The following is an 11609-nucleotide window of genomic DNA, read 5'->3' on the forward strand; positions in this document are numbered from 1 at the left end:
AGATGTCATAAGAACCTGGTGGTCAAGAGATATATACTCTGAAGAAATCTTTAGCCAGTGAAAGGTTTATGTAGAAAATACCAACCAGTATAAACTCTTGGAAAACAACTTTGCAACCCTTACACCACCTCCCCTTCTCCTTCTCTCTTTCTCATAGAATCTACTCCAGATCCTCCCTCCATTCCTCAGGAATATCCACTACAGTCTTAACTGAAGTCTGTTTCCCTGGGTGACTGTCCTTGTATTTGTGCTTGAATAAACCTTGGATTTGCTTGCTTGACAAGTCTGCTTCAAACCTCTTTTGTTTCAGGATGACATCACTTAAAAGCTTCACAAAACAATACTTATGTTGCTTTAATATTTTTAATTTAATTCTCTCCTCTCTCTCACATTTTAAATGCAGGTCACTAATCTCATAAGGTAATAGTCCTTGACCTTCAGCTCTCACTGGGCCTCAGAATCATCTGAGGAACCTTTAAAACATCTTTTATTATGTCATATCCATCAAGATTCTGAACGAAAGTTTTGGGGTACAGCAGGGTATTAGTATTATTCAGACAGACCAAGGTGATTCTACTGTACAGCCAAGACAGAGAACCACAGCACTAATAGTTTTGAGCTCACAGCTTTAAAAAAACATGGAGGATGTTATTTACATCCTTGTCTGCTAAACACACTCTGTGCCTGGAATTTGTTCCACCCTCACCCCACCCTGCTGCAGATCTGCTCCTTACATGAGATGATTACTCACCCATGTGGCTGCAGTGTGCAGAGGGAAACAGAAAGGAATGGAGATCAAAGTGGAACCTGGGCTTTCCCCTTCCAGATGGCCGAGTAACTCCATGCAAAGCAAAAACTGAAGTGGATTTAGAGTATTTTGTTGAAAGTGAAGGGAGCCCTACATGAATTCTTTGCACGTGTAGGAGGAGCTAAAGAAAAGCAAAGGAAATTGCCAGACCTCTTTCCTTGTTTACACAACAGAGGAAGCTTGGAGCATGTAGACTGGTCAGAGAAGAGCCTTCTGAAGCCTGTGAGATAAGCTGAGTGGGAAGGGGCTTCCTGGCCTTGCTATGTCATCTTTGCAGCTGTGGTCCAGATGGAACAGGAAGCTCCCCTCTCAACTCATCTTTCCCCTACTCAAGGGAAATCTACAGGACTGTCTTGTTTGCTTCAAGTGACCTGCATATTACACTTCTCTGGCAGAACATGGGCCAGAATGCAGAAGGAACCACGAACAGTGGAGACCATTATCTCTGCTCCTGCCCTACCTTTGGGCACACAGATGGGATCAAGAAACCTGAATGTTTTTCTGTACATAGTGGGTTAAAATATCAAAGCTGTGTCTGTCTGAAGCACAGTCTTGGGATTTGACCCAGATCACTAAATAGTCAGAAGGCTAAGAGTTTTGGGTGCCTGCTGTGTGCTGAGCATTTCATATTTACTATCTCATTTTGATTTACAAGCTCTCTTCTGATATGTACTTTTTAGATGCTTAGGATAAGTGACTTACCCAGGGTGCTGCAGTTGATAACTGGTGTCTGCAGGATGCCAGTGCAGGCTTATCCTCCAACCAAGTCCCATGTCCCAGTCCAGGATATCTCAACACTACTAACATTTTAGCCTGGATAATTCTTTGTTGTGAGGAGCTATCTTGTGCACTGTAGGATGCTAACAGCATCTGGCCTCCACCCTATTAGATGCAAGTAACCACCTTTTCCCTCCAGTTCTGAAATTCAAAAATGTCTCCAGACATTGCCAAATGTCCCCTGAGAAGTAGGGGAAAATCACTCCTTTGTCATTAAGGACCACTGCTCTAGTTGAAGCCACAGCATCTAGTGTGTGCTGGTACTTTATAAACATAAACCACTATTCAGATGAGGGCCAGCCCTGTAGCACAGGAGTGAAGCACTATACAGAAGAAGCTAGATACCACATGGCCAACCAGGATTCAAACCCTGGCTCTGGCAGTAACATGCCAGGCACAAGTGCCTGTGGTGAGTTAGAGGAAAAATTACTGTGGTATGATGAACCCCCACTGGGGGTACTTTCTTTCTCTAATCTCTTGTTCTTAGGCATGTGCCCTCTAGTATTTAAAAAAAATTAGAGAAAGAAAGAAATCAGAGGAGAGCAAGAGAGCAAAAGCCAGTGGAATAAATACTCCAGGAGAACACGGTACAATACCACCGCCCTATCCTGCAGTCAAATATCACTTTACAATGCACTAAGCACTTTCATAGCCATTTTATGGCATCAGAAAGCAAAGTGGGATCTAATCCCAAAAGAGTTAATCCACCTCAAAATTATGAACACTACGGAGAGACCACCTATTCATATTCAGCCTTCTCCAAGGAATTGAGGGAAAGAATATGTGGTGAAATCCATATTAATCCTTAGCTCCATAAACCACTAGTAGAATAAAACTTTTGCTAATACATAATCATAGAGAGCACATTATATGAACTTCTGAAGGATAAAGCTTGTGTCTTGTATAACTGGCATTTGATTACCTAAACAGAGAACTCTTACTAAACATTGAGTATTTCATGAAACATTATTTTCACAGCAACTCCTAATGATTAAAATTAAGATAAAATTATATTCTCATCTTACTAATTTATATATCTATTGAACAAAATTTCATAAATTAAAAAAAATTAATGAGAACTTAGTGCCAGAGGCTGTTTTAAAATTGCTTTCTTGCTGGGGCCAATAGGTGGCATGGTGGTTAAGGCACTAGACTCCCACATGGCCAACTGTAGTTCACGTACTGGACCTGATGGCTTGAAAATCAAGCAGAGCATGTGCCTGGATACCCCAAATCCCAGGAGAATGGAGAAGGGATTGCGGTGTGTCCATTCCCCAGGGGATGATTTCTCACTTTCCCTCTCATTGCCTCTTTCCTGTGAGGGCACATACCGTACGGAAAAAAAACAAAGCAAAAACAAAAAATGCTTGTTGCTTTGTTTAAAAAAAACAAAGCAGAGTCAGCAGGTAGTGTGAGGGTTAAGGCACTGGATCCCACATGGTTAACTCTACAGTTCGAAAAATATACCAGAAGCAAGCCCCAAATCCTGAAAAGGAAATGGAGGAGAAGGGATTTTGGTGTGGTCATTTCCCCTGTGGAGCAATTTCTCACTTTCTCTCTGTGCCTGTCTCTGTCTCTCTTCACTGAGCTGCATGTACCCTACAGGAAAAAAAAAAAAAAAAAAAAAAAGGGCAGCGAGTCAAACAGTGTCATAGTAGTTAAGACAACTGGATCCCACATAGCCAACTGAAGGTTCAAGTTCCAGACTGGTGGCTTAGAATACACACTGGGCATGTGCACATATGTGCCCAGTATCCTGGGAGGAAAATGGAGAAGGGACCGCAGCATGGCATGTTGGGTGCTTTTTCATCTTCTGTCTTTCTCCCCACTGCGAGTGCATGTGTCCTACAGCAAATTAGATGCAGTGGTAAAATGCAAAGCTCAGTAAGGCTGACCCACATGGAAGGGTTGCAGGTTCGCATCTAGAGCTCTCCCAGCATGCTGGGCATGTGTGTGCCCATGATCCAGGAATGGCTAAGGCTGGGGCTGAATTGTGGCATCAGAACCTTGTTAGGGGTGGCTGTCTCTCTGTCTTTCTCTGTTTAACTCACAGAAGAAATAAAATTAAATAAATAAATAAAAACAAACACAGAGTAGAGCAAAACTCACATTTTAACTGGAAAGAATGTTTACCAGGGTCATATCTTTCAACACATGCCAACAGAACTATAGCTATTTCACTAAAATAATATTTTTGCTGGATGAAGGAAAAAATTATAGGATAGGCTTTTAAACGTTTTTCTTCAGAATTTTACTATGCCAGATTGTCATACCTAGTACACAATCATAATACAAATGTTCATTTCTTTAAAATATGTTAATTCAAAATAAAGTAACTAATTGTGTTTTTTTTTTCTTTGAGAGAGATTTTTGCAATAGGGCATGTGGGCTTGCTGGAGAGATAGAAAGAGACAGAGAGACAGAAAGTGAGAAGTCACCCCAGGGGGGGATGGCCATGCCACAATCCCTTCTCCATTCTCCTTCCAGGATTTTGGGCACATACGCACACGTGCCTGGTGTGAGGGTTAACCCCCAGGTCCGGGACTCGAACGGTAGTCGACTACATGGGAATCCAGAGATGTAACCATTACGCCATCTGCTGGTCCCAACTAATTGTGGTTGTTTTTAAGGTCACCTTTTAAAAACTCTAGCAGTTAGCCTAATGGCTATGTCGCTGGACTCCCATGTAGTGTGGACTGCAGTCTGAGTCCTGGACCCAGTGGCTTAAACTCACTCTGGGTGTGATTTTTCTGTCTCTCTCTGTCTTTCTGGAGAGCACATGTGCCCTATAGCAAAAAAAACAAAACAAAACAAAACAAAACAAAAACAAAAAACTCCTAAGAGGCCAGAAGGGTAAAAAAACAAAATATTCTGGGGCTGACAAGTGGCATGGTGGTTGAGGGCTCTGGACTCCCACATGGCCAACCATGGTTCAAGTCCTGGACCTGACGGCTTGCTTTCTCACTTTCCCTCTCTCCTCTCTCGTCAAATTAAAAAAATAAATAAATAAAGTCGTTCTTAAGAAAAACTCTGAATCACATATTCAGTTGTAAAGCCCAGCTAAAAGAAATATTATTACCTTATAAATGATAAATTTCCACATGGCTTCAAAGGAATTTTAACATAAAATTACCAATAAGTAATATTACTAGGAAAACTATGTTTCAGGCACTGAACTCAGTGTTCTATATGGGTAAATTTTACTTTAATCTTCATCACTGCCCCTTGGGCTACATGACCCTGGTATCTTCATTTTAGGGTAATAAAAGTGAGACTAAAAGGGGTGAAACGACTGGGCCCAGCCACAGGTGAGATTCAAGCCATGGCTTATGAAGCTTCCTGCTATGTAACCTGGGGAAAAAACTGGGAATTTAAACAAGTAACATACTCAGTAAATTTTTCAGAGTGTGCCATGGCATCCCAAAGTTGAAATGGATTTTCAGAAATCATTCTCTTCCCTTTACTTGTACAGATCCTTTCACATCAAAACACAAGCAGGTGGCCAGGCAGTGGCACAGAAGATATACAAAACTCTGTGAGGCTGACCTACATGAAGAGGTTCCAGGTTGGGAACCAGCAGTTAGCGTAATGGCTATGTCGCTGGACTCCCACGTAGTCGACCGTGGTTCGCGTCCCAAACCCAGTGGCTTAAAACTCACGCCGGGCGCGTGTGCGTGCCCGCCCAAGATCCTGAGAGGAGAATGAAGGAGAAGGGATTGTGGCGTGACCATCCCCTCTGGGGGGTGATTTCTTGCTTTCTGTCTCTATGTCTCTCTCTCTCTCTGTCTGGCGAGCAAACGCACCCTATAGCGAAAAACCTCTCAAAAAAAAAAAAAAAGAGGTTCCAGGTTGACGTCCAGACACCTCCTTGAAATGCCAGGCATATGCATGCACATGATCCCAGGTTTGCTGAGGCTCAGGGTGGATCACAGTGTAAAGACTCTGTTGGAGGTGGCATTCTTTCTCTCTCTTACTCATGGAAGGATAACAACAACAATAATAATAATAATTTAAAACAAAACAAAACAAAACAAAACAAAAATATTAGCACCAGGCATTACCTACATATGGAGTAAGTGGCTTTCTGGGTACCTATTTTGTGTGTGTGTGAGAAAATAAGTCTTTTGGTTTTTTGTTTGTTTTGCTTTCTATAAAAATCCACTGCCTAGGGACCAGAAGATGGCATAATGGTTACATCGCTGGATTCCCACATAATTGATCATGGTTCAAGTCCTGGATCCAGCAGCTTAAAACTCATGCAGGCATGTGCGTGCATGCCCAAGATCCTGGGAAGAAAATGGAGGAGAAGGGATTATGACGTGACCATGCCCCCTGGGGGGTGGGGGGTGACTTATCACTTTCTGTCCCTGTCTCTCTGTGAGCACATGTGCCCTATAGTGAAAATCTAAAAAAAAAAAAAAAAATCACCGACTAGTAAAGGGTATCAGGAAAGGGAAAAGAAAGGCTTTTCTCCAGTTTAATGTGTCATAGTGTATAGCAGTAAAGTGGTAGGCTCGATTAATGTACACAAATATCAGCAAAACGGTATGTGTAACCATGAACACCAAAATGAACGTGGCACTGAAGGGTAACTACCTGAACTTCCAAATCCCAACCACATACACCATACTCTTACTGGATGGCACTTAGGAACTGCCATTGCTTCAAGAGAATTTTCATTATTTTAATGGACACAGTTCATGCTACAACCTTGATTTCCTACCTCAGAAGCCCAAGTTGGCCCCACCCAGTGTTCGGCTTTTTCCCATCTGAAGGAGGTTTGCCATCAAGGAGCGATGCAGTTAGAGAGGTTTGTTTTTTTGTGTTTTTTTTTTTGTTTTTTTTTTTGTTTTTTTTTTTTGCTATAGGGCGCATGTGCTCGCCAGACAGACAGAGAAAGAACACCGCAATTCCTTCTCCTCCATTCTCCTCTCGGGATCTTGGGCACGCACGCATGCACACATGCCCGGCGTGAGTTTGCGATGGGAAAAAAAAAATTATAATAAAAAATAAACTATAAAAAAAAAAAAAAAAATCACCGACTAGTAAAGGGTATCAGGAAAGGGAAAAGAAAGGCTTTTCTCCAGTTTAATGTGTCATAGTGTATAGCAGTAAAGTGGTAGGCTCGATTAATGTACACAAATATCAGCAAAACGGTATGTGTAACCATGAACACCAAAATGAACGTGGCACTGAAGGGTAACTACCTGAACTTCCAAATCCCAACCACATACACCATACTCTTACTGGATGGCACTTAGGAACTGCCATTGCTTCAAGAGAATTTTCATTATTTTAATGGACACAGTTCATGCTACAACCTTGATTTCCTACCTCAGAAGCCCAAGTTGGCCCCACCCAGTGTTCGGCTTTTTCCCATCTGAAGGAGGTTTGCCATCAAGGAGCGATGCAGTTAGAGAGGTTTGTTTTTTTGTGTTTTTTTTTTTGTTTTTTTTTTTGTTTTTTTTTTTTGCTATAGGGCGCATGTGCTCGCCAGACAGACAGAGAAAGAACACCGCAATTCCTTCTCCTCCATTCTCCTCTCGGGATCTTGGGCACGCACGCATGCACACATGCCCGGCGTGAGTTTTAAGTCAACGGGTCTGGAATGCGAATGGCGGTCGACTACATGGGAGTCCAGCGACAAAGCCATTACGCTAACTGCTGGTCCCAGGAGCGATTCAGTTGGAAATGTGTTGGAAGTTCTGAAGACAACTCCAAAGCATGAGCTCCCAAATTATTCTCAGCAATGACAGGATCACTAGAATTAGTACATAGCTTGCCAAGAGGAGGCTTCCGAAGGCAAGAAATATTCAGTTGAATGTATAAATATTGGCATGTTTAACATTAGGACAAAGAATTGGAAGCATCAGTTAGCTTCATTTCCAAGTGAATAAATATGCTGTTGTAATAATGATAATGCAGATTTTGGTGCAAGGTTCTGACTATATATATATATATTAATATCTCCTTAGTGAAAAAAAGCTTGTCCTAAAATGATACTTGAAAAATAAATATATCGAGGGAACCAGCAGTTAGTATAATGGCTATGTCGCTGGACTCCCATGTAGTCGACCGCGGTTCACGTCCCGGACCCGGTGGCTTAAAACTCATGCCGGGCGCATGTGTGTGTGTGTCCAAGATCCCGAGAGGAGAATGGAGGAGAAGGATTGCGGCGTGACCATTCCTCCGGGGGGTGATTTCTCGCTTTCTGTCTCTATGTCTCTCTCTGTCTTTCTGGTGAGCCCAAGCGCCCTATAGCGAAAACCTCTCCAAAAAAATAAATAAATAAATAAATAAAGAAGAAAAACGAATATATCAGTTTCCTGTTAGCCTGCATAATTATGGAAGAGAATTCTCCATGAAGGAAAAGAAACAGGCCCAACAAGCGCTAGTTGCCAAAACAGACCTTAGTCCTCCCAGGGAGCTCGTCTCAGTGTGTTTCAGATGCACCTAAATGCGCAGCCCAGGAAGAAATCCCACAGCTCCAGGGTATCTTCCAATGGACAAATCCAGAGTAAGATCTCCAGGCTCTAGGTTTTCCTCCATTAGCTGGCACATAAAATAATAAAACTAATTACCACACATAATTAACATACAGGATACGTTAATAGTAAGAGAGTCAACAAAATTTAATTGTAGGAGGTCATGTGCCCAGGACAAATGATAGAAAAGCAAACAAATACATTCAGATCCACTGAGGTACTAAGCAGTCTGGTCCCTTTCCGGTTGACCTGATAAGGGCGTGGAATGCGAATGGCGGTCGACTACATGGGAGTCCAGCGACAAAGCCATTACGCTAACTGCTGGTCCCAGGAGCGATTCAGTTGGAAATGTGTTGGAAGTTCTGAAGACAACTCCAAAGCATGAGCTCCCAAATTATTCTCAGCAATGACAGGATCACTAGAATTAGTACATAGCTTGCCAAGAGGAGGCTTCCGAAGGCAAGAAATATTCAGTTGAATGTATAAATATTGGCATGTTTAACATTAGGACAAAGAATTGGAAGCATCAGTTAGCTTCATTTCCAAGTGAATAAATATGCTGTTGTAATAATGATAATGCAGATTTTGGTGCAAGGTTCTGACTATATATATATATATTAATATCTCCTTAGTGAAAAAAAGCTTGTCCTAAAATGATACTTGAAAAATAAATATATCGAGGGAACCAGCAGTTAGCATAATGGCTATGTCGCTGGACTCCCATGTAGTCGACCGCGGTTCACGTCCCGGACCCGGTGGCTTAAAACTCATGCCGGGCGCATGTGTGTGTGTGTCCAAGATCCCGAGAGGAGAATGGAGGAGAAGGATTGCGGCGTGACCATTCCTCCGGGGGGTGATTTCTCGCTTTCTGTCTCTATGTCTCTCTCTGTCTTTCTGGTGAGCCCAAGCGCCCTATAGCGAAAACCTCTCCAAAAAAATAAATAAATAAATAAATAAAGAAGAAAAACGAATATATCAGTTTCCTGTTAGCCTGCATAATTATGGAAGAGAATTCTCCATGAAGGAAAAGAAACAGGCCCAACAAGCGCTAGTTGCCAAAACAGACCTTAGTCCTCCCAGGGAGCTCGTCTCAGTGTGTTTCAGATGCACCTAAATGCGCAGCCCAGGAAGAAATCCCACAGCTCCAGGGTATCTTCCAATGGACAAATCCAGAGTAAGATCTCCAGGCTCTAGGTTTTCCTCCATTAGCTGGCACATAAAATAATAAAACTAATTACCACACATAATTAACATACAGGATACGTTAATAGTAAGAGAGTCAACAAAATTTAATTGTAGGAGGTCATGTGCCCAGGACAAATGATAGAAAAGCAAACAAATACATTCAGATCCACTGAGGTACTAAGCAGTCTGGTCCCTTTCCGGTTGACCTGATAAGGGCGCAGCAGCTCAGGGCTGGGTACAGGCTGTGGACCATCTGAACTGGGTAGCCCAGGCAGTCCACCTTCCATGGAAGTAACTTCCCATTAAGTTCTGCTGCAAAGGGAGCCTTCACTAACACATCCGCCCCCCCCAAGCCTCATAGGACTGGAAAAATGGAACCCCCCCCCGCAAACTACTGAATGTTCCTGTGTACCCGCAACTGTAGAATGCCATGCTCTTGTGGGCTTGTGTGTGTGTGTACATGTGTGGCCGATTTTCCTCCAGTTCATACTCAGAAATAATACAGGAGCAAGTATGAGGATCTAAAAATTACACACATCTTTATGGTATGTTATGCCTAAGGCACACACACACACAGGTAGATACTGGAAATCTCATTGCTCAGCTATTCTTTTTAGCCTAGACTCTTCTCATCAGGTTCCTGGGCAAAATTACTTTTAGACCAGCTTAGAAATACGGGATGCAATTTAGGGTAAGATTAAGACTGTGCCCAGGCACCAGGGTCTCCTGCTTCCCTGCCAGTGTCTGGAGCACCCAAAACCGCACAGGAAACTGCGGTGCCCTGTGGCCTCCAGCCCCGGGTCAGCGAGGTGCACTGGACTTTCTGCCGCAGGCTCCCAATATGCCCGAGCTTGCTGAGTGTGGGGTCCTCACCCGCCCGCGTCCGCTCTTGTCTCTCGAGTGGATATCCTCTCGAGGTGCCCATGACCCCATTCCCACGGGGGGACTGCGTTCCAGCGTGAGACAGTCCCTGCCCCATAGGCCTTCTGACTCCCACCGGAGCGTTCCCATGCCTCAAACACACCCCATCCCAACTCTGCCTCTTAGCCAGCCGTCCCCGTCCTCATCCTCAGCACGCTCAATTCCTCGAACCCCCTCCACCCCCCACCCTCCCGTCTGGGAGCTCCTGTCTCTCTTCTCTGGGAGAAGCCACAAACCTCGTCCCACCCCACTCATTCCGGGGCTCCCCTGCATCGCCACCACTCCCCCTCCCGCCTGCCCTGGGCTTCCTCTCCGTACTCCCTCCCCGGGCTCCGTTCTTTTCCACCCTGCGGAGGGCGCCCCAAGAATGCCGACAGGACATCCTGACTGTCCCGCCCTCTGGGCTCAGGCTTCCCAGCATCGTGGTCCTTACACACTCTCCACCTTCCAGGCTCAGGTTCCAGCGTTCCCCAACATCACGATCCTGACCCGCCATTCTGCCTTTCGGGCTCTGGTGCTCAGACTCCCCGGCACTGGGGCCCTAACTTCTTGCGCTGGGCTCCTGTTCCCCAACGTTGTGGTTCTGTCCCCACTCCGGGTTCGGGTTCCCGGGCTCCCCAACGTCGCCTGACATCCCCGCCTCCCCAGCTCGGCCCCGCGGCTCCCCAACATCGCAGTCTTGAGCCCCAGCACAACTCGCTCCGCGCCTCCCTCGCGGGACTCACCGGCAGGGGCGGCCGCCCCGGCAGGGGCGGCGGCCAAGCCTGTGCGCGCAGCCCAACCCGGCCCAGCCCGGCCCAGCCCGCACTCCCGGCTCTGGCTCCTGCCCGCGAGCTTCTCGCCGCAGCTATATGCACCGCGGGCTCGGCTGGGGGAGGGGCTGAGAGGAGGGGACTGCCAGGGAGTCGGGGTGACGCCCGGCTCCGCCCCTTCCCGGCCCGGGGGCGGGATGCGCAGATCCGCTCCGGCTCGGCTGTCTCCGCCGCGCTGCGGCCCCTCGCGAGGAAGTTGACTGACGCCGCTTCCTTCCACGCTGTGCTCAGACCCTAGCAGTTCTTTTTCAGCTGCAAGAAACCCGAGGGATTGAGAGAGAAAGAAACGCAGTAACTACTCTCTTTCTCTTCCAAGAGCCCACCCCCGCGGGGCCATTTCTCAAAGGTCTTCGGAGAGGGAAAAACAACTTCTGCGATCTCCGCACGGATTCGAATCCTGGCCCTCTGTTTCTACACCCCTCGTGTGAACATCCAGGACCATGCCCGTGAAATAAATCACGTTATAACACATCACGAAGGCCTTGTACACACACACACATCCCTGAGGTGCAGCCGCACAAGACTCACGCCTCTCCTAAGACTGACTCGGAAGAACATAGGCCACGGTCCTGCCTGCCCAGCGACCCATTTCTACCCAGCATCCACATTCCACAGCCCTCT

General features: G+C 45.6%; 1 protein-coding gene across 2 annotated transcripts in view; it reads right to left on the reverse strand.

Moving 5' to 3' along the window:
* The window catches only part of PAQR8 (progestin and adipoQ receptor family member 8), a 51792-nt gene extending 40732 nt beyond the window's left edge, over window positions 1-11060 (reverse strand). The window contains exon 1 of one of the 2 annotated variants that reach the window (XM_006170440.2): window positions 10920-11060. The gene's annotated coding sequence lies outside the window, so the exon portion shown is untranslated. Of the gene's footprint in view, window positions 1-7994; window positions 8130-10919 lie in introns of those variants that run through there. The other variant, XM_006170439.3, reaches the window with a different exon arrangement.
* Window positions 11061-11609: the final 549 nt, after the last annotated feature.

The sequence above is a fragment of the Tupaia chinensis genome, unplaced genomic scaffold (genome assembly GCF_000334495.1).
Source record: "Tupaia chinensis unplaced genomic scaffold, TupChi_1.0 Scaffold148470_1, whole genome shotgun sequence".
Lineage (NCBI taxonomy): Eukaryota > Metazoa > Chordata > Mammalia > Scandentia > Tupaiidae > Tupaia > Tupaia belangeri.